The sequence below is a fragment of the Cylas formicarius genome, unplaced genomic scaffold (genome assembly GCF_029955315.1).
Source record: "Cylas formicarius isolate icCylForm1 unplaced genomic scaffold, icCylForm1.1 PGA_scaffold_2__14_contigs__length_35257938, whole genome shotgun sequence".
Taxonomy (NCBI): Eukaryota; Metazoa; Arthropoda; class Insecta; order Coleoptera; family Brentidae; genus Cylas; species Cylas formicarius.
Window position 1 is genome coordinate 33,770,426 of NW_026844319.1, and position 25,888 is coordinate 33,796,313.

Genomic DNA, 25,888 nt, shown 5'->3' on the forward strand with positions numbered 1-25,888 from the left:
AAAACTTTTCTCCCTATATATTTTATTTTATCTGATATGTGTACTGTAACCACTAAATTTTTTATCAATTATTATTTTTCAGTTAAGTGGAAGAATGCTTCATACAAGTGAGTATTGAGGTTTACTTTGGTTTCCATCCATGTTACTTTTCTTAAAATTGTGTACATCACTTGAATGAAAGTAACAATAATAAAAATAATAATAATAATAACTTTATCACCGTTGTGGCCTGCTTGGCGATGAAACCACAAAAGCTATCCCATTTGCTATATATGGACGGTCTGAAGCTCTACAGTGAGAGCCGAATGGGACTCCAAGCGCTGATTGAAACAGTGAGGATTTTCTCACAAGACATCTGTATGTCTTTGGGGCAGGACAAATGTACCATTATCAAGATTAACAGAGGGGGTGTTGCAGATGCGGAGGAGCCGTATCGGGATATTGATGAGCTACCACCTCATGAAACATATACATATTTAGAGATAATTCAAAACCTACGAATTGACCGCTCCCAATTGAAAAAAGTATTTACCGAAAAATACACGAGCAGGACTACCAAAGTATTAAACACCAAACTGTCAGCCAAGAATCAGATCACAGCTATCAATTTCTGGGCTATTCCTGTACTCACGTACACTTTTGGGATCTTGAAATGGCCCGAATCGGACCTTAATGAGTTAGATAGACTAACCCGCCGTCTGATGACAAAATTCCGATGCTTGCACACAAATTCAGGTCTAGCGAACATCTATATTCTATGCCGAACGCAAGAAATGAACCTAAGACAACGACTTCTAGACTCTCAGGACCGCTTAATACATTTGATCGCCGAGGAGGACACGCCACTAAGTTTGCAGCACCGAGAAATCACGTTTGATCTGAACACGAGACAGGAAAACCAAACTTTGTGGAGATAACAAACTCTACATGGAAAATTCCCTAGAAGTCTGGATTCAGCCTTCAACTAGCCTTCTAGAAACATACCAACCGTATTATAAATACCAGCCCTCGGCTGTAGTCGAACATGGCAGAGCTGTACTGTACTGGGATAGACCTATTACAACGGATAGAACAGTGGACTACAATAAACCCGATATTGTTCTTATAGACAAAGAAAAGAAAAATACCCTTGCGGTTGATATCGCTCTTCCACTCTCCCACAATATCAGTAAAACTGAAACAGAAAAAATACAAAAATACGAACATTTGGCGGTGGAACTGAAAAATATTTGGCAGCTCAATAAAGTGTTTACCTACCCATTTGTAATTTCGGCGGAGGGAATTGTCTCCAAAAACTGCTCCAAAAATTTAAAACACATCGGACTTCCACCGAACATCGTGGAATACGGACAGAAGGCTGTCATACTACAGACATGCCGCATTGTTCGTAAGTTTCTGAATTGAGTGGGAGGAATTGAACTGTTTAATATAGTGACAAAAAATAAAACAAAATGCACAAAAAAAAACAGAAAATGTTTTTTTTGTGGCATTTAACTAATTTCATTTAATATATTGTGCATTATTAGTATGGATATTAATATTCTTGTAAAGGTCATCGGGTTCTACAGCAAAATTCGCTGTTTTTGTCGGCAAAGGCATTTTGAATTGAACTGAAATTTCTATATAGGTTAACGAACTGGAACATTTGAAAATAAAGAGCTTTTTTATATATATATATATATATATATATATATATATATATATATATATATATATATATATATATATATTTTGGTCTAGCTATAAATTATACGTATAGCTTTTTTATGAGGGATTTTGTCTAAATGAATAACGATAATTATGGTGGTAAATTTGCTTCTCATTATAGGAAGGAAATTTTATTTGAATGTATCTCAACCGCTCCCTATATACTTTTGTTGAAAAATTAAATCAAATAACTTGTCATAGTTTTAAAATCTAAACAGTCGAAGTAATTCTAACATAGAGTATTCGAATCATCATCTTATTCATTACGGCTTCATAATTCTTGATCCGAAAAAAGATAAAAAGATAGCTTTTATTGGATATCTGAGAGATATATAGATATCGCGTATTGGCCCTCTATAAATACAGCATGAATACTCGAAGTCGAACAAAGTAACAAACGCTTATGGTCAACAAACCTAAGTAACCAAAATTAAACAAAACATAACAATAATAATAAAAAGATTATGGTAGATATTTAATACTTAAAGCAAATCTAGATAAAACATATAACAATTCAACGCATTGCGCTTTTTTTTTCTACTTCTTCCTCTGTCCAATAAGCAAAATGTAGAGAGATATAACGCAAAAATCGTGCTGGCTACTAAGGTAACATTTAACTTTAATGCAACTTAAATTTAAACGGAACTGCGTGCTCCTTTATGTCACATTTTTAACATGGTACTTGAAACTTGTGTATATCCAGAATCTTGTCAAAGTTCATCCTATTCCGTAGCTGAAAACTACCGACCTATTTCGATCTCGTGCAATTTTTCCAAAATATTGGAGATTATATTAAATAAATTGATATTTGCTCAAATTAGAAATAAACTATCTACGCACCAACGTGACTTTTATTCGAAAAGATCATGTATCACCAACTTATGCTAGTTGTCTGCGTTTATTTGTGACTTCCTGAACTAGCAAGGTCAAGTTGAAGTTATATACACTGAGTTTCACAAAGCGTTTGACCAGATGGATCATCACTTACCGATTGAAAAAGCATCCCAGAAATTTGGTTTCTTTGATTCGTTGATTTTAGTGTTGTTTAGTATCCTATCTGGTGAACCGTCGACTGTTCCTTTTGTTCCAACTTCTGGTGTGCCTCAAGGTTCGGACCACTTCTGTTCAATATATTTATAGATGATCTCATATCTTTGATCATCTGCGGCAAGACAAGAATTCCTATGCGGGTGTCCTAAAACTGTATCAATGCATTATATCCGGCACGGACTCTTCAGAACAACATCAATGTTGTTAGTCAGTGGTGTACTAAAAGTAAATTGCATCTTAACATCAGCAAGTGTAGTATGGTTTGTTACCACCACAAAAACTCCTATAGTCTTTAATTGAAAAATAGATGGTACTATCGTGATTAGACTTGCCTCTGTAAAGGATCTGGGGATCTTATTTGACCAGACGTTCTCTTTTGTACATAACATTACTAAAATGGTTTCCAGTGCAATGCAAATTTTAGGACTCGTAATTGCAAGCATTTTTCTAGCTCAGCTGCGGGTGAATTGTTAAATTAACTGTTATTATTATATTATATTATGTTAGTTGCAAGCTTGACTATAGCTAGCTGGTATGGTCACCAATATATAACTGCTACGCTCAGTCCATTGAGAGTGTGCGGAGAAGGTTACTGAAGTATCTAATGTTCAGGGAGGACGGTTCCTACCCTGAGAGGTGAGTTGATCATGATCTTCCGCTGGAAAGGTTCACTGTACTGCCTCTGAGCATGCGCAGAGACGTGCAACATGTTTCATTTCTCTACAAGTTAGTTCAATGGGTCAGAACCATATTTACAATATGTGTATGACCCTCAACAAACTGTCATCGCACTGCGATTTATATTACGATGGCCTCCAGGCGATACTTCGGCAACTTCGACTGGCGTGTGAGTTGGTGCAGTAGCCAAAACATTTAATAAAAACTTTTTTTAATAGTAATAATAATAATAAATAGCCATTATTATAACAAAAAAAAATATACAATATTAATATTTTTTAACGAAAAGTAAACAGATAGCTCAAATGCGGCGACGTCTACCTTTAAATAGCTACTTCACTGAACCCCCAAAGAACTATTTATATAATTAATAGATTGCGCACTATTCATTGAAATAAAAAATGGACGAACAGCAAATAAAATATGAAAAACTAGACTACACACTACAGAAAATGCAATTGAAGATAAAGAATTTGATAACTCAATATAATCCCTTGCTAATAATATAATTAGCAACACAGGAAAACTGTATTTGTAACAAATGATCTTTGTAGCTTTTTTTAAATGAATATAAATTCAAGTTACCCAATTCCTGTGACAAAGAGTTATAAAAACGAATTGCGATGAATTTGAAAGATCTACGAAACAAAAAATTCCGCTTAATGCATGGCGTGGTTTTTCCACGGATCATTTTTTGGGCATCTTCGGAAGTGATTTTTAGTTTTCCCAACAGAAGGTTAAATTTCGCCACTTTTCTTTAATTTAATCAGCTTCGTATCTCTTATCGATTATTTGTTGCCTTCTATAGCCATGGCAAAATATGAGAAACTAACCGAATACGTCGGACTTGAAATGAGTTTGTTATTGCGTTGACATTAAGTGTTTAATCCAGTCCCGATACAGTTTACGCAAACGCGTCGATTCGATCGTTCATAATTTCCAATTTGGCCGTAAGCTTCGTATGTATCGTAAACATACGCGCCTTCAACAAAACCTTCGCCTTAATAAAAGCGACGGGACGCCGAAGCAATAAAGCCAAGGCCATAATCTGGAGCTTTGACTGCGTCGGCGACGAACAGATCCTAAAGCTTACCCTTACAATGGCTAATGATAGTGTTACACACCATGAGGTCATGTCGGTATTAGGTTATGTTCGGTTGGGACGACCGAGGGGTGCGGGACGTAACGGCCGGCACTAACTGTCAAACATAATTAAATCGCAAACAGGGAATTGAATCCGGCGAGGAGTCTCAATGGCGATATATATCACCTGTACAGGGATCGGGCACAATGGGTTAGTTTATTGGATTAACGGATACGGTCGACTTGGGAGGTTAGAGGCACATGTGTGACGCGTTTACAGGTATCAAATTTTCGGCACCCAAAGGGACAAGTTATTAAAAATATGTTTTAGAAAAAGATTTAAACTAACTAGGGAGTGAGTTATATAACTTCGCTATATCTTCTTCTTCTTACTATTTTAAGACCATGTCTTGTGTTTTCAAGGAAGCAGCCTAAGCTGTGACTCCGAGGTCCTGCTCTCATACCAGCGCTTTGGTGGTCTTCCGGGAGGTCTGCTTGTATTGGGTCTTTCTTCCTTTGCGATTTCGCCAGTCGATCGTCTTCCATTCTATTGACATGATCTCTCCATGCTCTTCTTCTAGTTCTTCTTCTTCTAATTTCATCGCTCCTTATTCTGTCTCTTAGCGTTCTAAGAATCTGTTTAGTAGCTGCAGTCCCCGCCCTCGTTTCTATGGCGTATGTCATAACTGGACTAACACAAGTTTTATATATCCGTGTTTTGCTTTCGATACTTAAGTATTTATTCCTCCAGATGCTACTATTGTTTGCATTTTTACTTCTTGTTTCAGGTTCCTATTGCGCGTGATGTTAACTCCTAGATATTTAAAAGACATAACCATTATAAATTGCCAGTTTGCATCTTCTGGGTTCTCTCGCTATTGTCAAGGATTGTGTTTTCTGTGTCGATATGATCATATTGAATTTTCCTGCAGCTGTTTCGAATCTGTGTAGTAGTTTTTGCAGATTATCTTCCGATATCACAACCGCATCATTAGCGTAGCAAATTATCTTAAACTCACGTTTTCCCATTCTGCATCCTCCGCCTGCAGTTTTGACTTCTTTTATTACTTCGTCCATTATAATGTTGAAGAGTATTGGACCGAGGCTATCTCCTTGTCTGATCCCTGTTGATACTGTAATAATTTTGGTTAATAATTTTGAAGTCGTGTTTAGGAGGCTGATCCCTCTATAAGTATTTGGTTCTTTCTTTTCCCCTTCGCTATGTATGTAAATAAAACTTCTTTTAAAAAAGGACGATCTGTGGCGAGGTGGTGTTATCAATCCTCTAAATATATTTATATTATGCACATGGGATCTAAATATAATTTTATTATGCAGATATGCCGGAGATTTAAAAAACGAAATTCGATGATAAAAAGAAGCTAAATGCATCTCTCTCCTACACTCCATATTCAACCAATTGGCATCCTTAAGTTTATATGATATTCGCCAAAATTTTCGGCTTCCATATATCAGACGAAGACAAGAATTTTGAACTTTTTGTATTTTGTTTTTTTGAACCGCCGATAAACAAGTGCCATATACGACGTCTTCATGATTGAGCACAAGCGAGTCACACAACATTTTTTTCATTTTTACTGACAGTTCATGACGACTATTATTCAAAAGCTTTCTTACATTGTCTTTAATTCCCGAGCTACAGTCTCCTATTTTTGTAATGCTGTTTTTTATATTAAAAACGTCATTTTTTGGACCAAAAATCATTAAACAACATTTCTTTGGGTTGAGAAATAGGGAATGCTTTAAACAGATTGTTCCTAGATTTTCCAGATCTCTGCTTATTGCTCGACAAGATTGGAACAGATTATCTTTATGGAATGACAGATATACCTGCGTATCAACCGCATGACAAGCTACAATGTTCGAGTACTTTGTGAATATTAGAAGCACAAATAGCATACAACAGAGGCTAATAACGTTTGCCCAACACGCGGTGTTCTTTTACTTAAAAAATTTTGCAAAAATTGTATAGCCCGACCACTTAACCCAATATAGTGCAAAACTGCTAGTAATATTTTGTAATTTATTGTGTCGAACGCTTTTGAAAAATCTAATAGTGCTGAAACTGTGACCAACGTCTGTAGCCCTGAAGATGCCATCACTGACATTTGCCAGTGCCGCGGAACATCCGTGATACCGCCAAAATCCAGATTGATTTTCGGGAAGAACCTAATTTTTCTGCACGTGTTCTGACAACTGGTTATTTGTAATTTTTTCTAAAACCTTTGAAAGACATGACAGGACACTAACTGGTCTTAAATGTTTGAATTCTTGAGGATTATTAGTTTTTGGTAATGGTATTTTTCCATGCGTCTGGAAAGACGGATTTTGAAATACAGAAGTTAATTACGTGAGTCAAGAATGGTAAAAGAATCGGACACACCAGCTGTATTATGGATATATTTAAACCATCAGCGCCACTGGCATTCGACTTAATTTCATTTATTGTATTTAAAACATCGATTCCCGAAACCGATTTAAATTTTAAAATGAGCGTTACTCTGCTCTAACGTTGTTTGTATAATGTTCAATTACATCTTGGTTCTCAGCTTGGGTCTGTGGTATTGAAGATATAAAAAAGTTATTTATTTCATCAGGGTTATTTAAAACTTCTGGAATATATATATATATATATATATATATATATATATATATATATATATATATATATATATATATATATATATATATATATATATATATATATATATATATATATATATATATATATATATATATATATATTCTCACGTATTGATTCACGGATGGAAAAATGTGATGACACTATATTCCGGGATATCATCCGTTCGCTCGTTGAACTCCGACTGGAATCCTGCATCCGACTGGAATCCTGGAAATCCTGCATCCGACTGGAATCCTGCAGACGTTTCGCCAAAATCTTACTTGGCATCTTCAATGCTCGCGCTCCGAAAACACCCAGTGTTCGAAGTGTTTTCGGAGCGCGAGCATTGAAGATGCCAAGTGAGATTTTGGCGAAACGTCTGCAGGATTTCAGTCAGAGTTCAACGAGCGAACGGATGATATCCCGGAATATAGTGTCATCATATATATATATATATATATATATATATATATATATATATATATATATATATATATATATATATATATGTATATATATATTTGAATTCCCCCAGTAGTTTTGTAGTTCTTTCCAGACATTATTACTTGTCGCAAATCGCGCATTAAGAAATAATAATACTTTGCTCTATCGTTTCGTGTAGCCATGTTCCTAAGTATTTATACCTTCTAGTTCATTCTATTGAGGTGTTGTTTATAGTAAGAACTCCGTTAACATTTTCTCTCTTTGAATTAATTACGTATTTAGTTTTCTTAAGTTCAGTTCAGTTAAGTTAAGTTCAGTCCATATATTTCACATGTATCATTTAGCCCCTGTAGCAGGGTTTGTAGATCTTCAAGCTTTTATGGTAACACCCTCCTGTCGTTCATCCGTAGCTTCACTGAACACTGCCTTAATATATACGTTAAAGTGTAACGGAGAAAGGATACAGCCCTGATTCATGCCTCGCAGAATCTCCAGTTCATTTGCAAGCTGGTTTTCAATTCTGACGCTTGCTGTTTGATTCTAGTAAAGATTCGCTATGATTCTGATCTGTAATATTTCTATAAGTATTTGATGTTGAACACGATTATACTGAACAGAGCCTCTCTAGTCCCCATACGCTTTCTATTATGAATAATTCTTAAAAACACCTTCAAAGTGTGACTCGTAAGGGCTATTGTTCGATGATCGGAACATTCTGTAGAATTTTGTTTCTTAGGTAACGTTATAAATGTCTTGGAATAACTCAAGTTGCTCATTTGCTCTTCCTTCTTTCGTCTGTTAAATCGGAGGTGGAACCTCCACGCGCAGCACCTCCGGACCAGGAAACTGGTCTTGACATTCGAAATAATACTGCCGTCGGAATTTCTCAATACAGTAGACTGCCTATATTTCTTCATTCCGGTCATCACTTTCAGCTTTTTATGCAGATTGAAGCTGTCATATCTTCGCTCGTATTCTTTCACTTCATCACACTCCCTCTTCTTTGGCAGATTTAATAAATAAATTAACGAATAAATTCTTGTAACATTTTCCAGGTCACTTCATCGCAATAATGAAGGTAAATTTTTAAAATAAAGTAAAATTTTGTACTCCCACTATGACGGAAACAAATTAAAGTACACCTTTTAAGAATAATAATAAATTCATATTGAAAAATGTCCTCTTTTACAATACGCCGTGCAATAATAGTCGAAAACTGCTTGAACGGATCTGCAGAATTTGGACATTTGGCAGAGGCGGGCATAAGTTTGATTAACCCTCTAGAATCTAAAGAGCGGACACTTGATATTTCAATATTGGCGCTTGTACACGGTATAGCCCCTGTTTTACACCGGGGAAAGATTTACTCGCGCTGCCTGTGTTTGTTTTACCCATCACCCCCCACGAAGCTGAACGAAACATTGAGAACTAATTAAATTGAAATCACAAGGGCTAACATAAATATAGATAATTTCTAACTAATTGTTCAATAGCCAATTTTATCGTGACTATGAAATAACAAATACTATATTCCAGAAAGTCTCTGTGGGGAAAAATGCCAGCTATTAAAAAAAAGATATTTTAACGTTAAATTTAAGTTAAGTTCAATGCACTATTCAAGTAAAACTTATTTCGTACTAACTATGTTTGGGTTCTACTGCTTAAAATCGACAGGGTGAGCGTAATTAGAGCGTTAATTTTTTTGTGCCCTATGCTCAGATTTGTGTCTATAATTCTCTGTTGTTCTACAAACTTCTCGTAAAACTTATTTCATATTTCAATCATGTCAATGTCATAACAATGACATAATTGTCATGGAAAATGGTGCAAATATTTCGTTTATGTTTTTTTAGTTTTTTTTTTGTTTTTTGATAATCTCAATTAGCTAACATCAAAATATTAATAAATTTTCGCCATTTTTATTTATCAAAAATTTCTGATTCGGATAAAAACTTTAATAAAGCCGTTTTCAAGCCAAATTCAGATTCTTTTCTATAATTCTCTGTTCTTAGAGATATGACAACGAAGCACGTAAAAAATAATTCAACTAACCTTGAAACTTTTAAAAAGCTAATGCCAATTTAAAGTACTTCACAAATAAAAAATACGAAATCCAAGAAATATTTGATTCAATTACTTATTTTTTTACTTATTTTTGTTTGTTCAGATATTTTAATTTTATCAATTTAAATATTTAAATTTTATCATTAAGTACTTGGAAAACGGCCCGAGTATATTGTAAGAAGCATTAAAGTAGATCAAATAATAGCTCCTAGTAAAATTAGCTGTTAAGTTTACTTTTGACAAAGTTCCATGGCTGCCTCTAAGTTTTCGTTTGACACTCATACGTATTTCTTATATTTTCATCGCGACAACACGGACATTTTCAGGATCAAATAATATAGTCAATTACTATTGCTTTTGTGAGAAAATAGAGAATTATATAAAAAAAATCTTGATATGCTAGTGCATTTATCTCCCTTGTAATGTTTTTATCCGCATCAGAAAGAAAGAATTTTTTTGTAGAAAATTTGAAAATTGTATTCTATCTGCTTTAGAAATGGGGTTTTATTTTTAAATCTCTTTGATTATGACTACCCAGTACACCTTGTGATGTTGTTTTGCTATTTAACGTTGCTAAAAATATATTTCACCTTTGAAATTTATTTACTGTCATATGACGTCATCCAAAGAATATATTTCTTGGAAGAAGGAGAACTTAATTTGAGGTCATTTTTCGTCCAATTGCCTATTCGGTGCGGATTCGTTCTAACAAAAAAGACGCTGACTCCGTGTGGCCCAATAACATCGGGTAAAGGCTTTTCGTAACTACCCCGTCGCCGTCGCATTAAGTCGCAGCTGGCGCTGGTTAGTCACAGTTACGGCCTTCTCGTTGCGTATGACGCGCGTCAAATGCCTAATTTGTCCTGCTACTGCGACAATCCACGGGCAGGGGCGGCGACGCATTACATAGCAGGGTATAGGCTGACAAAGTATTGAGCAAAAGTACTTCTTTAATTTGATATACTTTCCGTATTTAAATTAAGTTACTTGAGAGAGAGAAAAAAACCGTCTACCTCATACCGTAGAGAATTTGCTGCTGACGCTAGTTTCTTAAAACAAGACAGTTCCTGGTTTAATAAAAAAAATTAACTAATCAATTTTCAATTAAACTAACTTATCTTTTTTACTCCCTCAACCTAACACGCTTCAAGTGCGCACAAAGTGTCACTTCGTTAACCACTGTCTCGGGCGACTTCGGAAGTTTCCGTTAGTTTTCGGTAGATTTTAGCCACTGACTCTGTTTTGAAGTTTGTTGGTTCTGGCTGTTTTGATTGTATTCATCACTTCATTTAGTGAATGTGTTCCCGCTGTTTTACGCAAATGTGAAAATAATGTAAAATAAAAGGCATTTTACTTTAATACCTTGTTAAAATATTTTCTCAATTTTAACATTTTTACATAGAGGTAACGATTACAAAAAAAAGTAAAAAACTAATTCGGGCTATTGTGACTGTAGCAGTATTTAATATATTCCTTTATGTAATTCTTTTGAACAATTTGTACTTAACATTTTTCAAACTTGAACCAATTTCAACTCTTCTTCTTCTTCTTCTTCTTCTTCTTCTTATTCCTACGTTAACTCTTAAGTCTTATTTGTGATTCTGATGACCAGCTATTCTGTAGTCCATCCATCTTTTTTGTAGTCTTCCTCTTGATCTTTTCCCCTCGGGTTTTCCATCTCTTGTGATCTTTGCTTCCATTCTCGTTACATGTTGATTCCAATTTCTTCCTCTTCTCTCGTCCCCATCTAACTATATCTTGAATATTACATTGTTGCCAGATGTCTTCGTTTCTTACATGGTCTCGTCTAGTCTTTCGTATTATGCATTTTAATGTTTTCATTTCAGTTGTTCTTAGCGCTTTCTTTGTTTTCTTTGTATCGGCTCTGGTTTCTATGCCATACGTAAGTATTGGTCTTATACATGTTTTATAGATTCTTGTTTTCATTTCTATTTCTAGACGTTTATTTCTCCACATTATGTCCCTCAATGCACCTGCTGTGGCTGCTGCTTTCCTTACTGGGTATATCGTCTCCTTTTTAGTTTATATCTTATTACAACTCTGTTTAACCTAAAATCTGATTAGCAAAACCATATTTCAATTTTATGAGTAAAATTTGCGTTTGAAGGTAGTTATAATTATTCGAAATATATTTTTTGGTTTTGTTTTGGAATATTATTTTTTTTAATATTAGCGTTCATTTTAATCAGTAAAACTAGATTAACACCTGTTTTTGGCGAACACCAGTTAGTTTTGACCGAACTCGTATACTATTTTTAGAGTTAATATGCCTAAGTAATTGAAGGCAGTCTACAAGATATTTGGCTTTAAAACAAGTAAAAGTTATTCATTCTTGAATTGAATTGATAAAAATCTAGAGAACAAAAGTGGTGCGCTTTGATATGGTTTCGAGAGTCTTGTAGCTTAGTCCTGAATGTAAGCGTTACGCCATTGGATTTAATCACCTGTTTGTGTAGGAAAATAGCAACATCAGCGGGGTCCCCTTTGATCGGCGCCACGTGTTTCGCCCACAACAGAACATTTCAGTTTCACGCCCGAATCGCGTCGGTTTTTGGGGAGAATCGGGGATTTAATGAAAAATTCTTTACGAAAGTCACCCGTTCTTTGGTGCCGACCCATGACGCTATATCCGAAGCCCCCCAATGTTTGTTGAATCAACAACCAAACACGTCCAATCTATCCAAAAGAACTTTGAAATTCTATTGTTTTTATTTTTACTTAATTAACAACCTTGTGCAGTCAGGTGATGTTGAAATTCGACAAAACTCGATACTTACCATTTACGTCACACCGAATTTTGGCTGATGATAGATGACAACTCATCATCTCAAATGGGACTTCCAGATAGGAATGTTGTTAAAAATGTCAGGGGTACTTTGCCGCACAACTTAAGAGCTTACATATTGGACTTGCCCAGTCACATCTGCATTACGGTAATTCTTGCTTGGGGTAAAGTTGCCGAATGTTACTTAAACAACTTGCTTGAGTCATATTACTGCTTTACATTTAAAACATTTAAGATGGCTGTTAAGAATTGAAGATATGAGTATTGGCAGAAAAACTTTCAAAGATCTTGTCCATGAAGACAACTTTGCCTTTCTGGTTAGTTTTTTGTTCTGATGACTCGATCTTGAATGGTAACAAGAAATCCTTCGGCCTCAGCATAGACCAGATGTAAGTTATCTCAGAGATGAGTAAACTTCTCGGATATATTCAGTGTATTTCCTGCTCTGGTCTGCTAACTGCATGAGTATATCCTTCAACCTCTTCCCAATTGTCTTCGTGTCTTACTGACGCGCTGGGGTATAAGCAGTTAGTCGATTTCATTTAACTATGCGCCAGATCATTTCAGAATCCCAAACGTATGGCGCTGTTCATAATTTTTGTTACCCTGTTACTATATTTTTCTCTAAATATCGTCTTCAGTTGGGTGTGATCTATTTTTTCATTCTGAGGAGCACCCAAACATTTCCAGGTTTTTCCTGGCGGCCGGGTTTCAATGTTTAGGTCCGTATGCTCTTGTCCCTTTGTGATGTTAATGATGGCCCATTTTCCACCCCGAAGAACTTCCTATAGCCGTCACTAAAAAATTGTTGAGATAGTTTTCTGCACGTCAGGTAGGGCACAAGATGCTCCGCATCATGATGGCATTAGAAGTGCTGTAGGTTTGCCTTAACTTCTGCAACTTTAATGATCTTCAAGCAGGGTTTTAGGAATTTCAGCTGTGGCACCTATTATAATATCAACAACTTTACCTCCGGCCGTTTATTATTATTTATTATTATTATACCATCAGACTGGGAGAAGTGTTTCAAAAGATGGGTTATTTTGGGTTTCTGAAAAAAATGTTCGAAAATTAAAAACCGAAAGAAAAAATATTACTAGTACCAATTTTTATGTTTTCCGAAGTTCGACATGACTTTGAGTTTAAGGATAATAATAATAGAAGTTAGGTTAGATTGTCCTGCGGATACGACGTAAATAGTTGTCAAACGTGACAGATTGTTTGCAATAATATCGTGAGCCGTTCTGTTTATAATAAACTTAAGGGCGCAGCTATAGTTTATCGCCTACATCGGTTTAATTAAATTCTGTGGCAGGATTGTTGATCAATCTTTGGTATTACATGGGCACGAGTAAATATACCGGACGAATTAGTTTACCATGTGTTTGAATATATATATCGAATAAATAGCAGATATCGACCTTATTAAACAAAATATCAAAACGCTAAAGTCGACGCGATAAGATTAGGAAGGAAAGTGTACTGGTTAGTTCTCAACAAAGACATTTAACCACAGCGAGAAGCGGAACTCGAATTTTCGTGTTTTGTTTGTTTAAAATGTCAAAAAGTTTCGCATAAAATGAAGCATTACGTTGTTAGTTAGCATCAGAACAATAAAAAATATATCGCCGCTATAATGTCGTTGACTTATTAGTTGCTTTGTTTTTTGGTTTCGCTTTACCACTTGCGCCATAATTTTTTATCAAACTTTCGATTTTATTTCTTGGTAAGGCTGCTTTTTTTTTAAATCTAAACGTGTAGATTAAAACTGTGGATAATATTTTAGAACTGCGATTTAACTTATATCAGTAGTCTATGCAAAGGGGATTGCAAAGATAGGGAAAAGTGATTGAAAAAAAAGGTTTCTTTAAAATACATTTTCATGTTGTCAATTTTTATAAATCCATTATTACATATGCTATGTAATATCCATTTACTAACACTATAACGTATTATTTAAATAAAATTTAAACAAATATACAAACACGAATTTATTAAAATGCAAATTCACATTAAAATTATCCGCAAATTCAAATTTCTACTCTCAAAAAACCCCAAACGAAACAAAACAAACAAAATTGAAAAGGAAGGGGAAGGAAAATAAAAGAAATAAGGATTCTACACTTTAGAAGTATTTCGGGATCTATTTTTGGTCTGTGGTCTTAAAGTAACTTCACCGGGTACGCCGGCGTCCTCTCAAAAACATTCCGGTAATTAAAGCGTGACAAAAGGTGAATTAATAAACCGAGAAAATGAATGACAATTAAGTAACAAAAGCAACAATTTTCCCGCCGAGGAAGTGTCTATAAGTGAAACAAAGCGGAATTTTCCCAAAGTCGGGCCCAACAAACTGGAAACTAATCTTATTCATAACCGCAATTATAAGGTTATTTTACCGGAAAGGCACTTGTTGATGCCGATTTAATCCGTTCGTTTCGGAGGATTCGGGAGACGAATAACGGGGACCGAAAAACCCGCGAGTCATGTTTAAGACGGAAAATTTTCGATAACGTTTCAAACATTTAAAAAGGATATCGGCGATGGACGTTCGTTTCGGACACTGAAGACGTACTTGTTGACAGAGTTTGATCTAAAATTATTACAATCACCAAAGTAATTTTAAAAAATTGATAGTTTCCAAAACAAATGGTGAAAAATGGAAACAAACAGCTTACAGTCCGCATAAAGTGCACCTTTCTTCCATTTTTAGTTGTTTTTGTTCTGATGCTGGCTTGATTAATTTAATTTAATAAAAATAATTAAATTTGCGTTGTACGTGTGTCGCATATTGTTTATAATAGTAATAAAAGCGTAAAATAATGTAGTTATTCATTAATCTGCAAGTATTGAAAATTTGAATAAATAATCAAACACAACAAAAAGCTAATATTACTGGTTTTAAGATTGCCAATTTAAAATTTAAAGCAATGAAAAAATATGTAGATGCCTATAGTTACACTTAAAAGAAAAAGTTATCAACAATTAAACAATCAAACAATCAATAAAATAAAAATAACGCATATTACGTTATGTTTGTTTCCCTTTGTTTTTTTTAATTTGTTCAATTGATATTAGGTAATGGAATAAGACATTTGTTACAGGTATTTCCTTTTCTTTAGTTTGTATCATTATTTGTAAAAATAACAAAAAATAGAAAAGTAGATGAAGTGTGGTTTTTTAATCTTTAGCAGTTATTAATATTTTTCCAAAAATTTGTAAGTTCTAATAACTTGAATTAATTTGACATAGTATTGAAAAAGGGCAAAGGGAAAAAGTTTAAAAAGTGTTGCAATTATATACTAAAAAAATGTATTGGAAAAGCCAGTAGAGCTCGCCCAAATTTGTTAATAATTTACAAAAAAAAAATTGTTCAAATGTTTAAATAACCGTTCGTACCAAAACAATTTACTTTTTGAATTAGTTGAAAAAATACTGTGACATTTCGCGTAATTAGTTGAGATGTCGGTTTAAAAGCATGCTGTTTTACTTTTTGCATTAGTTACATTTTATTGATTATAAGTTCCAATGCAAATTTCGCTACTATTCATGGTTACCTATGACGTTTGACAGAGAGGAAATGTTTCTTTACATTGAAATTTAGTCCAATGAAACTGAATATTATAGTATAAATATATATTATACTAATACAGCATAATAAATTAGTATAATATGTGTTTTACGAATATGGTATATGCATACTATATTATGCAACAAATTGTATAAATATGTAAATATCATAAAGCTTATCTTTTAATCGAATTGCCTACGGGACACTCGCTTTTTAACACGTAAGTAAATTTCGTCCAAACTCGAGGTATTATTGGGTTGTTCGGAAAGTCATTTCGTTTTTTTTTTGGGAACATGAAAGACAGTTTTCGTATAATGAATAAATATTTTATTAAATTATATATTGCCCATTCTGGTCCGACACCTTTTACCATCTTTCTGGCAGTAACATAATTCCCCTCTCATAAAAGTTTTGGTCCTCGCTGGCAAAAAACTGTTTCAGGTGGTTTTTGACATCTTCATTTGAGGTAAAGGTTTTGCCATCCAAAAAATTTTGCAGGGACCGGAACAAATAGTTGTCGGAAGGCGCCAGATCTGGAGAATATGGTGGATGTTGCAGTACGTCCCATTCAAGCTGTAAAAGTTTTTGGCGAGTGACCAAACTTGTGTGAGGTCTCGCATTATCCTGGTGGAACACTACACCCTTCCTGTTGATTAATTCGGGCCTCTTCTCTTTAAGTGAATCATTCAATTTGTCCAGTTGATCGCAATAGACTTCTGAATTAATCGTTGTATTGTCCGGCAAAAGCTCAAAAAAAACGATTCCTTTGACATCCCACCGAACGGAGAGCATCACCTTTTTTTGGTGAATGTTGGCTATTGACACGCTTTGAGCCGGTTCATCTTTTCTGCTCCATGACCTCTTGCGTTTAACATTGTTGTATACAACCCATTTTTCGTCCCCAGTAATAATCCGCTTCAAAAATGGATCATTTTCTTGACGTTTGAGGAGCGAATCACACACGTCAACGCGACGACACAAATTTCGCTCCGTAAGGACATGGGGCACCCACACATCGAGCTTCGAGGTTAAGCCCATGCCTTTCAAATGGCCATAAACAGTCGAATTCGACAAATTTAATCTCTCACCGATCTCTCGTGTGGTTATTCGCCGATTTGCATCAATTAATGCCTTTATCGCATCTTTGTCAGCTTCGACCGGCCTTCCAGACCATCGTGCATCTTCGACATCAAAATTGCCGGATCGAAATTTTGCAAACCAGTTCTGGCACTGGCGTACTGTTAACACGCCTTCTCCATACACATCCGTCAATTTTTTTCTCGCTTGGACAGCATTTTTACCTTTTCTGCTGCTTATTGCTCTCCATATTTAAAAGGGCACCAACCAAAAACTACTGCGTAGAATTAATAGAACTTTTTCACACACAAGCCTTGCAATATCAGCTCTCGAGACATATAATGGTTATGCGGCTTAAGTGTGAAGTTGGTTTCGACAAACCGTAATTAAGTCCTCTGACGGGAAAAAACGAAATGACTTTCCGAACAACCTTATAAAATGCGATATCATCGCACTCCGATGTTTCCCAAAGTCCCCCGTGTCGAATCGTGCAAATCTATTTCCGATAAAACACTCGATGTGCCACGTGCCTGTCGAGTTCGTATACCGGTAACAACTATATATCTGACGACTTTCGTCGAACAGGTTCCTACTGTGTGACGACAATGGGTTATCTTGTGCGAACATTTTTTATCGTCAGTTTAAATCGCCGAAACCGACTGAACACTATGCGATTAAAAGCAATTACCATTAAATTATTTACATGGGATACGAAATAGATGGAACTATATCTCTTGATCCAATTTTAAACGTTATCCTCATTAAAAAATTTGATCCAAATTGTTTAATATACCGCTATTTTCATTGTTTCAAAAAGCTTTTTCAGTACATGGATTAAGAAAAATATATCTCAAAAATGTTTATATTCCTTCACAGTAATTCAAGTTTTCGATCCAGGTGGAGTGCCAGTCGGCTTTGAAGACTAAAATAGACAAACACGATTGTTAATTAATGTTTAAAATGCACTAAGATCTTGCTTTAATCCAGAAATATTCGTAAACAGTATGATAGTGGAAGTTTCTTTGGAAAAAAATTGCTTTGTACTGTATTGATCGATTATCTCAATGATAGCGGTATGAAAGCACTATTATTACAAATAAATCATAAATTTCGGCAATTTTCGAGCGACGATAATATTGTTAAAGTTCATCAATCGATTACCTTCAAAAAGGAAAAAAAGTATTAATGGAGCATACTATGCATCATTACTTGACAAGCTAGAGGCAGAAACTGACACATTTGCATTGATTTTCGATGGTATCTTCGAATTTTGGTAGGCCTGTATATCTAAAACATAAAATTTTATTCCATAAAACTAAAATTCTTGCATGTAATCAATTTTTCTATCCACGAAAAATTCGAGAATCTTTAGAAATCTACAAATAACCTAACAATCTTAACTGCGACTCAGGTTTCTACCTGTCACCAATATGGGAATCAGTCGTCGAGATAAAAACTGGTACAGAGTACAATACGAGCCAGTTCAGTCAAGCTCTGAATCTGAAGCTCTAAATGATACAGAGTCAAATTTCAGAAGTTTGCGGTCTTCTTTCGGCTACTTTAATAATACACATGTTAACTGCAAACACTTGCCGAGAAAAAAAATGTCAAAAAGAAGGCCTTACAAAATTAATGACAGTAAGGGTTAACGGATCGGGATGGGGTGTCGACCGAACAAAACGAGTGCCCGCCGATTTGTCCGTCATCGGTCGTTACGAAGACGCAATAATAACGCGGATGCGGCGGTGGTTTCGTAACATTCAGCGAGATCGCTGGACCGCACTAATCTAATAACGCAACGAGCAAATGAGCCGCAAAAATCCCTTTGAAGGGATATATCACTCGCACGGTCGCCAAAACTAGTTATGCACTCTTTGGGCGGAGCAAAATAAAAAAAACGCTTCTCCCGTATAATTCGTTCGTGCGTGGCCGATTCGACTATTGCGTTCGTTTTTCGAGTGGGTTCAGCTCGGGTGCACCTGAAAAATGGGCACGTCAACATTTGGTTTAGTGATAGGGGGTCGATCTTCTACCGTGCTCTGGACTTTTGGAATAACCGCGTGTACGTCGAAGTACGTCGTCAATTTCAGGCATTATTTTCTCAAAATATGTCGAAATCCCATTAAATTTTCAGGCCCAAAAAGGAATTACGGTGTGGAGAGCGTTGTTAAAAAAATTAGCTACAAGTGCAAAGTTAATGTTATGCTGAATTACAGCACACGGATCGGCGTCCTTGGTATAATTCTGAAGTCTCGTAGCGTTTTGGTTCTTTAAGCGATACCAGAATTTGTGCCTGTAAATCGGCCCAAACAGTTTGCTTTTAACCTCTATTGAAGATGTAAAGAAAGTCGAATTTACGAAATGTGGGTCTAAAAGTGCAAATATAACTTTGAGGTACTAGATATCGCACTGGAAACATCTAACTAGAAAAAACGGTCAACAAGCACCTCGTATAGAGAGAACGCAGTATGGATGGACAATTTGCTTTACAAACTTGTACTAAACGGTTATTCACACAAGTGAGGTAGGTGATACTTACGGTTGAGAAAATAGCCGTAGACTAATTAATATCTCTATCTAGAATTCCTGGTAATTCTCAAAGATTTCCTGTAACGCCCTCATGCTTTTTACAAGTTTGTGAGTGGGAGTCCTATAGAAACTACTTGACCACAAACAACAAGTTTTTAACGAAAACTCGAAAAAAGTACGGAATCATAACCATGAAAAATAGTCCATTTTTTCAGAAAAATTACGGCAATGTGACAACTCAGTTAGTTGGGGGTGACGCATGCGCAGAACATCCACACCTTCTCTACGAAAATATCATAGTGACTTGCGACGCATCACTTTTGACGGTGGTGCGGCCACTATATTATCTTATTTTTTATTTTATTAATGTCATGATTGAATTTTTAATTCATAGTCAGCTAGTTTTTTCCCTGTACAGATAAAGGCGGGTGCATTGCTTATTTCGCCGTTATAACAATTTTTACTTGATAATAAAAGAACAAAAACTGTAATCTGATCTGAAGTTTAGTGCTAATTCAGGCTGGTTAGCAGAGAGAAGTTGACTACTCTTTAGATCCTTCTTTGATCTTCTATTCTGGTTCTTCCGTTGATCTTTTATTAACGATGACGTGAAAGTTCCATTCTCTATGATTGTTTCAAAAATTATTTTTGGTTGCCTAATAGGTAAGGGAAAATTTTTTTCGTACAACTTGGGGCTTCAATAATCTCTCTCCACTCATATGCGATTTCTTTGAATTAACGCCTATATTTTCTTCGCTGTCACACATTTTAAACAAGAAGAAAGTATCCTAGAAGACTGAAGATTCAGGTGAACTATGTTGATTTTTATGAATGAATATGAATATCTCATAAATGCGTTTGTTGTCGCCCTTAGTGATTTGCAATAATAAAATGCACTGCGCAAAAAAAGTAATGCAATGATTGGTCAATTTTGCACTCTGTTGGTTTTTTCCGCGTGCCTTTCAAGTTTTTTTGTTTCGCTCTTCTCTTTCAAACTTCTCTTTTTTTACGATCTCTAAACCTTTCTGTAGAAAATGTGATATATTTCTACAAAAATTTTATTTTATTTTAGTATATTTGTAAAAAAAAAGGTATAAATTATAAAAAAAAACGGGACGAGACCGTAAAAAAACATAAATTAAAAAAAAACTGTATAAAAAATTCCAAATTTTTATTCAAATAATCGCAAAAAGATACGCGTTGCTTTTTTTTTGTGACTTAAAAAAGTTGAATGTAAAATATTTATACAATTCTAAATTCATTTTTTTTTAAATTTCATGAAAATAGTAAGTAGTGTAAAAATAAAGTCTATTTAAAAGGAGATGTAACCATAAAAAAGTGTAAATCTTGGCTTTCCTCTATAAAAGGTGTTCAAACAATTCTAAATTCATATTTTTTATTTTTTTTATTGTTGGCATCTTTTTATGTGAATCTAAAAAAAGAACGGTATGCATAAAAATTGTTCACACAATCCTAAATTCATAATTGCTCTCTCAAAATTTCATAAAAACTAGGATGTGAATTTTTGTAAAAAAGGTGTGAATTTAAAAAAAGTGGGATGTGACAGTAAAAAATGCAAATTTTAGCTTTTCTATATAAACATTGATAACGAAATTCTAAATACATGTTTTATTTTACAAAATTCAGTAAGAAATAGTACATCTTAGCATTTTAATAATAAAATTGTGAATTTCAAGGAAAATGGTATGGGACCGTAAAAAAATTTGAATCTTTCTATGACATTTAACGCTGTTTTGGTATAAACGGTTGGACACCTCACAAAACCTTTAGTGGCCCATTTTGCAGACCATCAATTTTTGCTGAATGTGGTGGGTTGACGTAAAACATTCTGGCAATAGGGAAGGCAAAGTACACATAGAAAGTCAGGTGACGAAAAACATATTTTTTTTAGATTATCTTGAAAGATCCTCAAAAGTTAGCTATTGCTCCAAGTACAATCCAAGCACTTTTACAGTTTCTGTTAGACTGGGTAGGTGAAATGTTTAGAGCTAAATATTTTGATTACGTTAAATTCTTAAATTAACAATAGTGAATATAACGTATTTAATTAATTTAATTAAATTAATTCATTTATTTGTTTAAAAATTAGAGTTTAGAAAACAAATTGAAAGGAACAAGCAGGGCTTTAAAAAACATAACATAATTAATAACCATAACATCAACATATGAGAACAAATTAAAACCGCAGAATTGTTGTAGTGAATATTTCAGTGAACACTTGGCCAAGTAGGTATTCCTTCTTCCTTCTTTTTAAATTTATAATTTTAATGTAGAAAGTATGATCACAGATAAACCGAATAAACGGTTTATCCGCAGCGGCAGTGACTCAGTAGGTCGTGACTTAATAACAAACATAACCTAGACCGGACTTGATACGAGGGCATATTTCATGGCCTGCTAATCCCCGGCAGGCTCATCGCGCTGACGGACGGATTAAGGGGGTTGAACGGTGGCAGGAAACTGGGGGATGGAGAGCGTGCTGCGACGAACGGCTCCCCGCGGCGGCGCCCCCCCGGCCCACCACTGAACCAAGCTCCGGCTTTGTGCCTCAGATTAATAAACTTACGTTATGAATATAAAACGCGGGCTAGTTGGTGTATAATTTTCAATTCGGACGTCATGAATTCCGTAGTTTTGCTGTCGGGTCGAGGGGAAGGTCGATTTTTAAGTTCTGCTACGCTAATCCACATTTTAACTTAAAAAAATAAGCTAAAATCAACTTGATTCGATTGTCCAGTCCCGTGCCAATTCAATTTTCAGTTGCTTAGATAAAATGGATAAAGATAAGAAAATTGATAGATTTGTACTTCCCTTCATTTCATTGCGCAATTAAAAACCATTATATTAAAACCACTCCAGTCATCGCGAATATATTTTGAAAAGGGAGCTCTCGACAGCTTCCATCTAAAACCAAAATTATGTGAATTGGGAATAAGCTCTCAATCTTAGATGTTCCTATCAAAAAAAAATTAGACCTAACGTTGGGTCGTTCTAATTACAGAAAACCTACCCAACTGGCCCAGAAATGATCGGTTATCAATTCTCCTATTTACAGAGCCGAAAATTACATATTACATATGTTCTTCTCTCTAATAATTTTCAGAGATATTAAGCGTTCCATCATAAAATACACGACACCACAACATTCCAAAAACAAAGTCCGGAAGCACATTTCGCCACTGTTCAAAAACTCTTTTGCAATATCATTAATATTTTCATGGATAACCAATACTACTTCAAATGTTTTGAAGAAATAATCTGTATTCTTTATTTCTTTGTTTATTTTGCAAGTATAAAAAATAGACAAATAGGAAATCATTAAACTTGAAAGAGTTTTAAATTACAGCCCTAACAAATTGACCACTTCTTAATTGTCTAGTCAAAAAATGTTTGAAATAATACAATTTACCTTCAAAGAATGTGTGATACTTAGCGATTCGGGGATTCCCAATTATAATATCGATTCAATTTGGTTCGCAAAATGACGTGAAATTGACGTAAATATAAATTTCTTGGTATTTCAAAAGTTATGCCGGTCAATTGACACAAAACAAATTAATAATTATATGAATAACCTTGCCCAACATGTAGTCTTGAAAATCGTGAATGGTGCAGGTTCCTATTCCCAATGTTATATTCAGTAGTTTCGCATCTCTTAATAACATTTTTGTTATGATTTTTTGTAAACATTATCATCTACGAGAGTCTGATCTGCTTAAGGCTCTTATGACTTTTTCTGTAGAATAAATATTTTTTTATAATCCCTTGAGCTTTCCCAAAACAATTTTTAATTTCAAAATATCTCTAGTCTTATTATTTAAAATTCAGAATTTAAAATCCTATTGCCACGGATTCGTCGGTATTTATATAGCAAACAAGTTTATTTTCGACGTGGACTTTTCTCATGCCTCACCTTTAAGAAAATTGTTGTTTACCTCTTTCGGGTGTCTATATGTATCCATGTCAACTTTAACCAGGTCAAAGTTCCTCGCAAAGCGAATCCAGACTCGCAGACAGAGTTTAATACGATAAATTCAGAACCGGAAATTGCGACGGCTGGCCACGATACAAGTGTTTGCGGTGCGACGACACCTGCTCGACCGCCACATTCTTGGAACATCCAGGCAATAGTTCACGCCGATCCAGACGTGCCCCGCGCACTTTGGAGAGCCCGGAATGGACGTTTTTAGACTCCCCTCCAGCCCCCTTCACCACTATATGCATACTATTCCGGTAAATACAAAAAATTAATCGACGCATCATGCCATTGGGCCATGGGCACTTAAAATGAAGACGGCTCACCGTCCTGCATCTGTTAAACTTTGTCGTTATTCTCCTGAAAGGGGGTAAATAATATTACATCTGATAAAGACACGGTGTTGTGAGAACAATTGTCATGTGAATATATATAATTTCCTGAAAATCTGAATTTTATTTATTTTGTTAAATGGATTTCATCAAGTAAAAGCCACCTCAGTTCAATTTATGCAAATCATCTGTGATAGTAACCAAGTATTCGTATTCGTAGACTATTTAAACATGATTTAATTATTTTTTTCACAGATTTTTCGGGTGATTTATCCCTCGAGTTCCTTTTACATTTTCACTCCATGTGTTTTTCTGAATGTAGCCTCATTTTTTGGGGGCTCCGGAATCGCCGCGAGTCCGCAAAACCAGTCAGACTCAAAAGACGCCGCCAAAACAAATTTTAATGACGTCGTAATCTCCGGTCGTGTTCCCGTATTAATTGTCAGTCACCCTTTTCCGTCGGGGTTTCCTCGCCCCGCGAAATAAGGAACGGAACAGCCGAAGAGAAAACGAAAGTTGTAAGCAACGGGATCGGGGGGTTTCTCGTTCCGCGAGCAAAACGCGGCTCCAATTTTACTTTTAATTAACTTTTGTCATTAATCAAGGTCGAACCGAGCGGCGCCGAATTTTCCTGACGTGCGGGCCTTGTTCGAGAACGAGGGTAACGGGCATATCTATATAATAAAGAGCGCAGAAAATACCAAATTTTTTTTTTCGCATTTTTTTCAATAATAGATAATTTATTGCATTTTACTGCCGAATAAAGCCCCGTCCGCCCCTTTTTCATACGACACGTGTTTATTGGTTTAGCACTGTACAATTCATTCATAGAATTCCCCAGGAAAAGCGCACACTTAATTCTAATTAAATAACCAAATAACATTGCAGGCAGAATCCTATAACCCATACTTCTCCTTCTTCTTGTATCAGCTTCTCCTTTTGATACTGCTGATCTAAATAATTCAATTGAAATTTTTTTTTTTTATTAGAAAAAAACTTTTATTACTTTTATTATTTTTCGTTACATTCATATTTATTCAAATAGATCCGCGGGATAGATCAAAAATTATAGGGTTTTTGAAAAACGGGTTTAATTATAAAATAACAGTTCCTGCTTTATGTTCTGGCTTTATTTAAGACAACATTAATGTTTATAATGTTTCATATAATAAAAATACTTATTTGCGCTTTGCACTCCGTAATTAGCATGAACTCTATGTGGTTTAAGAGAGCCGTACAATAATACATACCATTCAAAATTGTATATACAGTTAATGCATCAAAGTGAAACCTACCTTCAAGGGAATCTCATTATAATGACTATAATAATAATTAAATTTGAACAACTTCAATGTTACTTATATGACAGACATTTCACTCATACATACTTAGTTCCAGAGGCTACGAAAGAAGTTTTGGCTTTATAATTACACCATAATGCTTCAATAAAGTTCGTTTACAATCCAACGAGGCACATAATCATAATCAAATCGAAACCAATAATTCTTGACCACATACACATGAAGTTCGCAGTTGAACATCATAAATGCAAATAATAGACAATGCGAAGCAAAAATCACCCATCGGTAGGTTGAAAAGAGGCCCGCAGTGCGATCCCTGGGAAGCCAACAACTTCACTATTCATCAATAATACATATATATAACGTCTATTTATATCAGTTCATTATTTATATTTGCGAGTTCAACGGCTTCATTTTTCGACTAACTGGACGCGAACAGCGCTTCGCGTTTATAGCACGCATTGCTTTCTCGCAATGGGGTAGAATATTTCACCCGTCTTCTCCAGTTTCTTAGACAAGGGATTAACAAAAAGAGATATTAGTGAGATAGGAGTAATGCACAAACAAGCAATACTTCTAGTTTCTTTACTGATATGCGGTAGGGTCAA